This window comes from Cebus imitator, unplaced genomic scaffold (genome assembly GCF_001604975.1).
Source record: "Cebus imitator isolate Cc_AM_T3 unplaced genomic scaffold, Cebus_imitator-1.0 Scaffold598, whole genome shotgun sequence".
Classification (NCBI taxonomy): Eukaryota; Metazoa; Chordata; class Mammalia; order Primates; family Cebidae; genus Cebus; species Cebus imitator.
The window spans coordinates 383,870-392,275 of NW_016107913.1; the positions used below are offsets into that span (position 1 = coordinate 383,870).

At 47.1% G+C, this 8,406-nt stretch overlaps 1 protein-coding gene across 2 annotated transcripts in view; it reads right to left on the reverse strand.

Annotated features, from left to right (window-relative positions):
* The window catches only part of LOC108294688 (zinc finger protein 679-like), a 194,906-nt gene extending 187,851 nt beyond the window's left edge, over positions 1 to 7,055 (reverse strand). For both annotated transcript variants that reach the window (XM_037734268.1, XM_037734269.1), the window contains exon 1: positions 6,988 to 7,055. The gene's annotated coding sequence lies outside the window, so the exon portion shown is untranslated. The remainder of the gene's footprint in view (positions 1 to 6,987) is intronic.
* Positions 7,056 to 8,406: the final 1,351 nt, after the last annotated feature.

Here is an 8,406-nt window from a genome sequence, read left to right on the forward strand (position 1 = left end):
ACACAGCTCTGACCTTTGAACTACATAAATGCTCACATACATCTTAAGAATTTCAGATAAACAAACCAAATTAATTGTCAAACACATAACATCATCAGAGAAAATCTCTTCAAATGGCCTTAGAAATCGGAATGTCAACTGTACATGCTTATGTGGATACATCTGAAGAACAGAAAGAACCATGACTAAACATAAACCTACAGTTGCTTTATTGTTATCAGTGTTATTTTCAAACTACATTTGTACTGTAAGATAAAGCAATTATGTTAATGGTGCTAAGAATGTTAATTTTCAACGTTAGAGAAAAAAGAATAAACTCATAGTAGAAACTGCGATGTTAAATTTGAACTAGAAAAAGCAATATAAAAATCCACATCTGTACGTTTCCCATGGCTGTCCAATAAAGGCAGGGCCATCCTAACAGTAAGAACATATAACACCCAGATTTTAGTATCTAAACTCTATTCATCAATAAAACAAGCTAAAAGAAATGACTGAAAGGTATCTGGCAGGAAAAGCACAAAGTGAACCTCTGACACCTTGTGTCAGAAAGCAAGAAAAGCTTCAGAGTATGTGTCACGTCAAAGGCAAGAGAGCTAGCTTGAAAAGTCTTCAACATGTCCACCTTCTGACAAGCTGAAGAAAAACAGTGAGTATTTCATTAAAACACACTGATAAAGTCAGGCATGGTAGCTCACGCCGGTAATCCCAGCACTTTGGGAGGCTGAGGTGGGTGGGTGACTTGAGGTCAGGAGTTTGAGACCAGCCAGACCAGCAAGGTGAAACCCCATCTCTACTAAAAATACAAAAAATTAGCCAGGCGTGGTGGCACACTCCTGTAGTCCCAGCTACTTGGGAGGCTGAGGGAGGAGAATCACTTGAACCCAGGAGGCGGAGGTTGCAGTAAGCACACCACCGTACTCCGTCCAGGGTGACACAGCAAGACTGTCTCAAAAAAAAAAAAAGAAAGAAAGAAAGAAAAAGGCCAGGCGCAGTGGCTCACACCTGTAATCCCAGCACTTGGGAGGTCGAGGCAGGCGGATCACGAGGTCAGGAGTTTGAGACCAGCTTGACCAACATGGTGAAACCCCTCACTACCAAAAATACAAAAATTAGCCGGGCATGGTGGCACACACCTTAATCCCAGCTACTCAGGAGGCTGAGGCAGAAGAATTGCTTGAACCAAGGTGGAGGTTGCAGTGAGCCGAGATTGCGCCACTGCACTCACATGGGTGACAGAGCAAGACTCTGTCTCAAAAAAAAAAAACCACACACTTTGGATACATACAAATCTATGGGACTACAATTATGCTCCAGAGAAAGCAAAAAGAAAGTGATTCAAACCCCTCCCTCCAAAAAAAAAATCTGGCCAGGTGCAGTGGGAGGCCGAATCACAAAGTCAAGAGATCAAGACCATCCTGGCCAACATGGTGAAACTCTGTCTCTACTAAAAAATACAAAAATGAGCTAGGTGTGCTGGCACACACCTCTAGTCCCACTTACTTGGGAAGCTGAGGCAGGAGAATCGCTTGAACCCAGGAGGCAGAGGCTGCTGTGAGCTGAGATCATGCCACCCCACACCAGCCTGGCGACAGAGCGAAACTCCATCTAGTGAGTGGTGGAGGCCGGGTACAGTGGCTTAAGCCTGTAATCCCAGCACTTTGGGAGGCTGAGGCAAACAGATCATAAGGTCAGGAGTTTGAGGCCAGTCTGGTCAACATAGTGAAACCCCGTCTCTACAAAATAAAAACACAAAGAATTAGCCAGGTGTGGTGGTGCGCTCCTTAATCTCAGCTACTCAGGAGGGTGAGGCAGGAGAATCGCGTGAACCAAGGAGGTGGAGGTTGCAGGGAACAACAAGTGAGATTACGAGATCACGCCATTGCACTCCAGCCCAGGCAACAGTGGGAGACTCCATCAAAACAAACAAACAAACAAACAAACAAACAAACAAACCCAAAAGCAGGAAAAGGCATTCTTTTCTCTCCTTATTGCCTGTGTCAAGTAATGGTAATTCAAATATCCAGACAGGCCCAAACATAAACAACTACAAACAAATATAATCTAGTTTTTTTAAAAATCTGCCTATTTTTTTAAGATGCTACTATAATCTAACATCTCAAATGGTACAAAAATGCCTTACTAGTCTCCATCTATTCTCTCAACATTTGGATAAAATAATATTCACGTTAAATAAATCCTTTCTCCCTTCTCCCTTCAGTAAAAAAAAAAAAGCACATTTAACGTAACATTAAATATTGTGACTTCAGACCAATACTTCATGCCTCGAAGGACTTCACCAGCTTCTCTAACAGGCTAGACTCTGGAGATTAAAGTTCCTTCATGGGCAGATTCCTCCAAACCCCCTTTAATGCTGTTCTAAAACACAGGTCCAATCCTGTCCCTACCTTTCAATGGCTTCCCCCTACCTACAAATTAAACACCAACCAGCTTAATGTTATATGCAGAATTTAAAATGTGGCCTCCAAATTCATCCCTAGACAGACCAGCCATAGGAAACTACAGGTGGTGCTGGCAGTGGTGACATCATCATCAATATCAACTGGGCATTTACTGAATACCAGGAGCCTACGAATCACTTCACTTCATTTAAGCTCACCCCTGAGGTAGGTGTTCTCATCCCACGCTACACATAAACACACTCACAAAGGAAGACAGATGAAAAGAAAAGGAAGGAAAGGAAGGAAGGAAGGAAGGAAACAAACAAGGGGCTAACTTTTGGCTAGGACTGAAATCCCCCATGGTCTCTCTAACTCCTTTCATGCCTCTGCTCCTGCTTTCCCCTCCAGCCAGATGTCTTTTCTCTCCCATTCTGATATTCTATAGAATCACCTTCTCTTCCCAGATAACCTTCAGCGCCGAATTCCCTCACTATATGCATTTGTATCTCCTCTATCAAACCATAAAGTCTGTAAGGATACATCTCTGGGTTTTTTTATTTTTATTTTTCTTCAGACAGAATTCCGCTCTTGTTGCCCAGGCTGGAGTGCAATGGCATGATCTCGGATCACTGCAACCTCCACCTCCCGGGTTCAAGCATTTCTCCTGCTTCAGCCTCCCAAGTAGCTGGGATTACAGGCATGTACCACCATGTACGGCTAATTTTGCATTTTTAGTAGAGATGGGGTTGCTCCATATTGGCCAGGGTGGTCTCGAACTCCCGACCTCAGGTGATCCACCCACCTCAGCCTCCCAAAGTGCTGGGATTACGGATATGAGCCACCGCACCCGGCCCTCTGTTTATATATTTAGTCAAAAACGACCTATTCTATAAAGGGTTTATGGCAATTTTAAGGTCATGAAGAAGCTCCCAGTAAAAACCTAATTTGAAATTAAATTGGTCTGAATACTGACGCACAACTAAGCCAACTGTTTACTGCAACATTAAAAAAATGCCAATAATTACAGCAAAGTTCAAAAGTAGAAAGGGAAGGAAATCTACTGGCATCAGCTGCTGTATTTCAGGAACTGTACTGAGAACTCTGTAAGTCCACTTCATGTAACTCTCAGAATAGCCTTATACAATAGGTTTTATCCCAGTTTATAGAGAAGGAATTGAATCTTTTAAAAGGCTTTGGGGGTTGGCTCTTTCACCATTATTTGCTGGAGTTTGGGTCTTCAGGCTCTGGGTCACAGATTTCTTTCCAGGCTACCCTGTAGCAATTTGAGAGCTGGAACCACTTTCCACTGGGTCCCAAAGATCCAGGAAGAGCTTAGTGCTGTTGACTAGACCTTGGATGGGCCCACCACAAAAGTTTAACCCAACCTTGACCTCAGAGTCTTCATAAATGCTCACTGAAGAAAATTTCCAGGATGACTCAGGGGCCTCTCTTCTGCTCAAAGATGTCAATAAAGAACCTTAGTAACACGACTTTCAACCCTAGTACCAAATTCCCCCCTTCCCTTCTACCAGAAGATTCATTCCAACAACTGGATAGAAGAGAATCTTCCAGGACATCAGAGATCGCTTGTTTTAGTAGTAGGCAAAGTGAGCACACTGCTATCTATGCAGAAAGAAAATAGGGCAAAATTGAGATACCTGTTACTCAACAGATTTTCTCGGCTTGAAAAAGAACTAGTAGACACCGGCCTAAAGGGAGTTCAAAATGTATCAAGAAGAGAACCATTCCAATGTGGCTGCAGTTTCTGTGTGTGTTATAGCCTAAGAATGCTAGAACAGGGAATCATGACACCAAGCCAATTCAACCATAAACTATTATTCTTGTACTTTTTGCTGGTAATTTTATGCACCAGGTTGAGAAAGTTACTCTATGCTAGGACAGCCTGTATACCAATAATTTTGATAAAGAGTTCTGTGATGTCTTTTCTGTTATCTTTTCCTTTCTACCATGATACCAGTAATTTATAAGAGACCTATGCAGCTTGAATGTGTTTGAATAACTTCAACATACTTTAGCTCTCCTCTCTGACATGACCCAAAGAGCCAGTAGGTCCTAAAATTTCCACGTGTGTTAGAAGCCTGAAGTGAGAGGAAGCCCAATATCAAGAATCGTAGTAAAGCAACTTGTGGGGCAACAATGTAAAGAAAATATTGGGTAGTTTGGCAAGAGCATCGTTAAATTTTCTGGTTTTCAAAAGTTTGAATTCCAATAAAAGGACCTTCAATGTGCTATTTTTGCAATTTTCAGTAACAAATGTGTGTATAGAGAAACAATAAAACGGACATAAGGCTGCATGATGAATCAGTCATGTGGCTTTGGACCAGTAAGGAGTGGAGCTCAATTTCAACCCAGATGCTCTGACTTGGAAGGCCATTCTTCCAAGCATCTTTTTTCTAATATATCAGCTATACATTCTGACTCCAGGTCTAACTCCAAAGACTACACTGTTTTCACAATACCATGTCTTCTAAACTGAACCAAATACGTGCACAAAATAGTTGATTCTCTTCTTCCAATTTCTTTTCATTCAGGAAAAGGGAAAGAAAATACATTTAATTAAGCATCCAATAAACATAAACAAATACAGTATTAACATTTAAATGCTTTTCCGGCAATATTCTTTTAAATGATAAACCAAAAGAATATATATCTAACATACTAGAAAAAAAGTGCCGGCAATTAAGGAGTGCAACCAGTAACACCGTAACTATGTGTAATCAGGTAAGTCACTGGGAAGTGAAAAACACCTAAATTTCTTCCTAAAGTTACTAAAACCAAATTAGTAAACCTCATCTTATAAATATGGTAGCCAAATGTGAGACACTACCCGCAAAACGCAGAGGGGCACAGACAAGGCGCAGCAATATCATGATGCCTCAGTTCACAAGTAAGGGAGACACACCAATAATGAGATACACTGTAAGGACACCAATGACCAATATACGGCATTGCAATGGCTGTTCCAAGAAACATCCATTTATACTGTTTCCTGGATTTCAGGCATAAAAAGATGACTGAAGATATATACTGGCCCTATTGCCTTGACAATTCATAACCTAACAGTTACCATTTCAATACTCAGAAAATTATAAAGAAAATGTACTTTTCTTAAGACTCTACGACCAGTATACTATCTATAACTCTGACATACACATATTGTACAACCTTAATATATAATTATCAAATCTGATAACCAATGTTCTGTAAATTACCAGCTACTACAATATTTTGGTGCTTGCCTTTTAACCAAAACGAGGGGGAGGTTGGAATAAGCCTCATTTCACCTGCCCTTTCCAAAATTTCGCTTCAAGAGTGTTCAAAAATTCAGTATGTCCAGGTATAAATCTCCAAGTTTGTCTAATTTTCACTGCTTAACAAAAGCGATGTAGAAAGCAATTACTGTACCCTCCATCAATCTTTTCAGATTGCACAGAATTTCTTCCAGAAAATTCCAATAGAAAAAAGTTAGGTATTCCCGTTTTGGTATGTATGTCGTCTTTCACACAAGTCATTGCAGAGTGAAAGCCTTTAAAACATTTAAATGTTCCTGGTATTGCTTTCTGATGAACATGATAAAATAAATAATCCATATTTACGAAGATTACAAACACTTCCACGACGTAAGGAAAATCTCTCCAAAACACAAAATCTAATTCAAAAATTATAAATAAAAAGAGAAATATAAAAACAATTGCATAAACAAACTTTGAAATGCGCGTGGGTTGACATTACTGAAGCCATTACTCAAAAGAAACCTCTGTAAAATCGAGAACGCACAATCAATGCAATAAGATGCTGGAGAAAGCCAAACCACAGGGGCTGCGCAGTTCCCTCACTGCAAATTTCAACCCATTCATTACAAAACGAATTACATCCAACGTCACTCACTAAGGAGAGGAGAAGTGCGTGACTCTCTCCACAGCACGCGACAGTTTCGCTGCGCCCCCACGGAGGGCGGCCAGGAGCCGGGCGCGAGGACTGTCCGGCGGGCATTCCGGTAGCCTGCAACTTGTAAAGACCACAGCCATCCCCTGGGCCTGTGAAGGGTGGCCCGAAGGCAGGCCCGCATCCCCGGGGTGACCCTCCCCACCCCTCCCGGCGTCCCGGGACTATGCAACGCTCCCCCTCCCCGCCCGCATTCCGGCGTAGCGCCCCCTTCCCGCGCCCGAGTGCGCCACCCCGCGGAGCCCCGCCCGCGGGCCTCCCAGCCCTGCTCCAAACAAGGCGCGCGCTAAGGGGCTGGCAGCGGCCAGGGAAGTGGGGACAGGAGGGTGGCGGCCATGTTGGCGGGGGGCGGCAGATATGGGGGGACAGAAAAATACCAGACGGCGAAAAAGGAGCGCGCGCCCGCCCCGAGGCCCAGGCCCGCCCCTCCCGGGTCCCCGCACGGACCGGCCGGCAGGAGACGCGGTGCGGGCGCCGCCCGCAAGACAATCCTCCGCCGGTCCCCGCGCGGGCCGCGCTTACCTGCGTCCCCGGCCAGGCCGCCGCACCGCTGGCCCGCCCGCAACCCCCACCCCCTCACGGGCCTGCACGACCCACGCTCGCCCTGCGCGGATCTTACCTGCTGGCCGCTGAGGCCGCCGTACACAGGCCCGCGGTTTCCGCCGTCGCTCATTCGCGCCCCCACCGGCCCCAGCCCGAGCCAGAAGGCGCCTCCTCGCCCCCGGCTCCCTCCCCGCGGACGCCGCCCGCTCACCAGCAGCCAGGGTACCCGGGCACTGCGCCGGACCAACTGCCACTGCCGACCCGCAGCGGGACGCCGACGGTCCACGGCGCGGACTGCACACCACGCAGGCGCGGTGGAGCGGAGCGGGGTGGGGGGCGGCCAAGGCGGGGCCTGGCGCCGCTCACCTGGCGGGCGGCAGGGCGGGGCCCGAGCTCGGGACTTCCAGGTGCGCGCCGGGAATGGGCGGGGGCAGGCGCCGGAGCCCAGGAGCCTGGGGGGGCGCAGCGTCTCCCGGAAGGCAGGCAGCCAGAGATGGGCTTCGTTTTCGCGCAGTAGGACTTTCAAGAAAGGACAAGCCCCCTTTGTCCTGGGACGTAAGCCGCAAGTCGTCATGAGGGGTGCAGCGCGAATGCTGAGGAAGCTGGATCACAGGGCTGGGCTGCGAGCCTTGTGAGCCCTGAACCTCGGGAACGCCGCAGCTCTCCTCCAGCGCGCCGGTTCAGGGCCGCGGGACGCGAGCCCTTCAAAAGGATGGATTTGCTTCCTGTGGCTCCCTGGAAGAGACGTCTTCACCACCGCACTGCGTAGAGGCCGGCGGCGTCGCCCGCTCACTCCGCTTGCTGCCTCCCCGCACAAAGCCCTGCCCAGGTAGCTCAGGTTAGCTGGAGCCCCGGGGCCCACCTGCAAACACCCGGCCTGGCCTAGGCTGTGTGGGGACGGGATGTGGCCCTGGAAGCCCAGAAACCTGTTTCCAGCCCCCCACCGCAAATGGAACTCACTCAGCTCCACTCGCGAGGTTAAGAGCCAAAAATTCCCATGATCGCAGGCGAATTCATTTGACTTCCGTTTCAGTTAATTTTGTTGCTTGTTTACAGGAGAAGGGAGAGAGGTAGCATGAAGAACAGTTTTTATTCCTGCAGGATCGAGTGCGGGACTTGGAGGCTGAGTCCAGCCGGCCGCTGTCCACTCCCCGCCAGCCCCGTGTCCTGGGGCAGGTCACTGACCCGGTTCCTCGAGTGCGGCAGGGCAGCCGCTTCCTACTAAACCGCCTCCCAAAGCGTTGTCAGATCCCATTTCAGAACATGTTATTGGAAAACGCCTTGAACACTCCAAACTGCAGCACAGTTATTAGGTAGCAACACTCGGCTTTTACTGGCACCCTTTCTTCCAAAGAAGATTGATGTGTGTCTGCTCAAACAGATCGAAGTGCTTGTCCCAGATGACACACTTGGCAGGCATGGCACGTTCACAGGCCAACTAGAGGGCGAAATTCAATACCGAGATATAAAAGTGTATCGCTGTAATTACAAGTTG